Raw genomic sequence first — 2,930 nt, forward strand, 5'->3', positions numbered from 1 at the left:
AGTGAAGGACTCCTCCTAATTTTAAAGCTTACTACAAAACTACATTAACCAAGACAGTGTGATCTTGGTATAATGAGAGACATAAAGATCAGTGAAATAGAATTGAGAGTCCAGAAAATAAACCCTAATCCTTATGATTAATTGATTTTTGACAAAGGTGCCAAAATAATTTGATAGGAAAAGGCTAGTCTTTTCAACAAATGTTGCTGGGACAACTGAGTATCCATTAGCAAAAGAATAAAGTTGGACCCTTTCCTTAACCATCCATTAAAATAGATGCCAAATGGATTATAGACCTAAGTGTAAGAACTAATGCTATAAAACTTAGAAGAAAATTTAAGAGTCACTCTTCATATCTTTGGGTTAAGTTGAACCTTCTTAGAAGACATCAAAAGCATAAGTGACAAAGAAAATCGACAAATTGGACTTGATCAAAATTAAAAACTTATACTTCAAAAGAGACCGTCAATAAAGGAAAACCCAACCCACCAGCGGGGAGAAAGTATTTGCAAATCATATCTTTGGTAAGGGACTTGTATTCACAGTATATCAAGGACTCTTAGAATTCAAAAAGACATTTGGCAAAAGAACATTACTTTAAAATGTACAAAGTATCTGAATATATATGCTTTGGGAGAAATATGAAAGATGTCTATTTGTCCCATCTGTTGTTTTTTCTTTCTTTTTTACTTTCTTTAGGATTGGTTGAGTATTTTAGTGTTTATTTTTATATTACCTTTTAGGTTATAAGCTGTACATCATTGTATATTTTTATTTTTCACCTAGTGATTCCTATAGGATTTATAATGTCCATCTTATCACAGTCCATATTCAATTCATATTTTATCACTCTACATGTAATTTAAGAACTTTACAACAATCTGTCAATTTCCTTTCACTCTTTGTTGTATATTTTACCACTGTGTATTATGTAAAACATCACCACTAACATTTTTCTTTATTTTTTTCTTTTTCTTTTTTATTCAAATTCAAAGAAATGTTTATTTACTTTGAGAGAGAGAGTGAGAGAGCTCACAAGTTGGGGAGGGGCAGAGAGAGAGAAAGGAGAGAGAGAGAATCGCAAGTAGGCTCCACGCTGCTAGCACAAAGCCCGACGTGTGGCTTGAACTCATAAAAATGACATCATGAGCTGAGATTAAGGGTCAAACGCTTAACCAACTGAGCCACGATGGCACCCAATGCAGAAAAAATGTTTTTCTTTAAACTATCAATTTTATTTTAGAGGAATTAAAAAATGAGAGTCTATTATATTTACCTATATAATTACCTTTTTTCATGCTTTTCATTCCTTCATGTAGATCTTTGCTTTCATAGTTCATCAAACTGAAGAAAAATTATACTATAACATTTTTTATAGCACAAGCTTGCTGTAAACAAATTCGCACCTTTCATTTGAAATCTTTTTTAGCGTTTATTTTTCACTTGTACCCTGACAGCTTCTTTTCCCCTTGTATTTCTTCCAGTTCTTTAAAAATATCTTCCCATTGTATTCTGGCTTACTTTTTTCCTCCCTTTTCTTTGGCTGAAGTCAGTGGTGTTCCTTATCATTTTTTTCCAGTGACTAATATTGTAATTAAAAAAATGTTTAAACTTTTATGTTTTTCAGACAGTATATTTGTCAACCGTTGTTTTTTTTTAAGTATGATATGTCTTGATGTAGTTTTAAAAATATGCATCTCTTTAAGTTCTGTTGGTTTCCTGGATCTGTAGGGTTATGGTTTTCCTCAAATTTGTGAACTTCATATTAAAAAAATTTTTTTTTCATGCTTGCTTCGGCAAGCAATGCTTTAGCAATACTAAAATTGGAACAATACAGAGAAGGTTAGCATCGCCCCAGCACAAGGATGACATGCAAATTTGTGAAGCGTTCCATATTTTTCAGAAGACATGAAGAGACATGGCCAATAGACACATGAAATGATGCTCAATGTCACTCATCATCAGGGAAATACAAATCAAAACCACACTGAGATACCACCTCACGCTGGTCAGAGTGGCTAAAATGAACAAATCAGGAGACTATAGATGCTGGTGAGAATGTGGAGAAACGGGCACCCTCCTATACTGTTGGTGGGAATGTAAACTGGTGCAGCCCCTCTGGAAAACAGTGTGGAGGTTTCTCAAAAAATTAACCATAGAACTCCCCTATGACCCAGCAATAGCACTGCTAGGAATTTACCCAAGGGATACAGGAGTGCTGATGCATAGGGGCACATGTACCCCAGTGTTCATAGCAGCACTCTCAACAATAACAAAATAATGGAAAGAGCCTAAATGTCCATCAACTGACAAATGGATCAAGATGTAGATTATCTATACAATGGAATACTACATGGCAATAAGAAAGAATGAATTCTGGCCATTTGTAGCAATGTGGATGAAACTTGAGGGTACTATGTTAAGTGAAATAAGTCAGGCAGAGAAAGACAAGATATCATACGTTTTCACTCATATGTGAAACAGGAGAAACTTAAACTAAGGACCATATGGTCCTTAGGACCATAGGGTAAGAGGGAAAAAATAGTTAAGGAGAAGGAGGGAGGCAAACCATAAGAGACTCTTAAATACTGAGAACAAACTGAGGGTTGATGAGGGGTGGAGGAGAGGGGAAAATGGGTGTTGAACATGGAGGAAGGCACTTGTGGGGATGAGCACTGGGTGTTATATGGAAACCAACTTGACAATAAACTATAATAAAAATAAAAAAATAAATAAAATCAGTGTTTGTTGACTACCTGCAAAAAATTTTTTTTCTGCTTCTCTCTTTTGGGGATTTATGTATCCATATGATTGATTACTAGATATTATTCCACAGGCCACTGAGACTCAATTCGCTTTTTCTCAGTCTTTCAGCTCATCTGCTTCTTTTTGTTTTTATTGCTATGCCTTCAAGTTAAAGGATCTTGTCT

The 2,930-nt window shown here is 34.7% G+C and overlaps 1 non-coding gene across 1 annotated transcript; it reads left to right on the top strand.

The window, feature by feature from the left end:
• Positions 1–1,796: 1,796 nt before the first annotated feature.
• LOC120223883 lies at positions 1,797–1,900 on the top strand. The gene has a single exon (XR_005526393.1). It is a non-coding gene; the product is annotated as a U6 spliceosomal RNA (small nuclear RNA).
• The last annotated feature ends 1,030 nt before the right edge of the window (positions 1,901–2,930 follow it).

Source organism: Hyaena hyaena, unplaced genomic scaffold, assembly GCF_003009895.1.
Source record: "Hyaena hyaena isolate Hyena2069 unplaced genomic scaffold, ASM300989v1 scaffold_1055, whole genome shotgun sequence".
NCBI classification, from domain to species: Eukaryota; Metazoa; Chordata; class Mammalia; order Carnivora; family Hyaenidae; genus Hyaena; species Hyaena hyaena.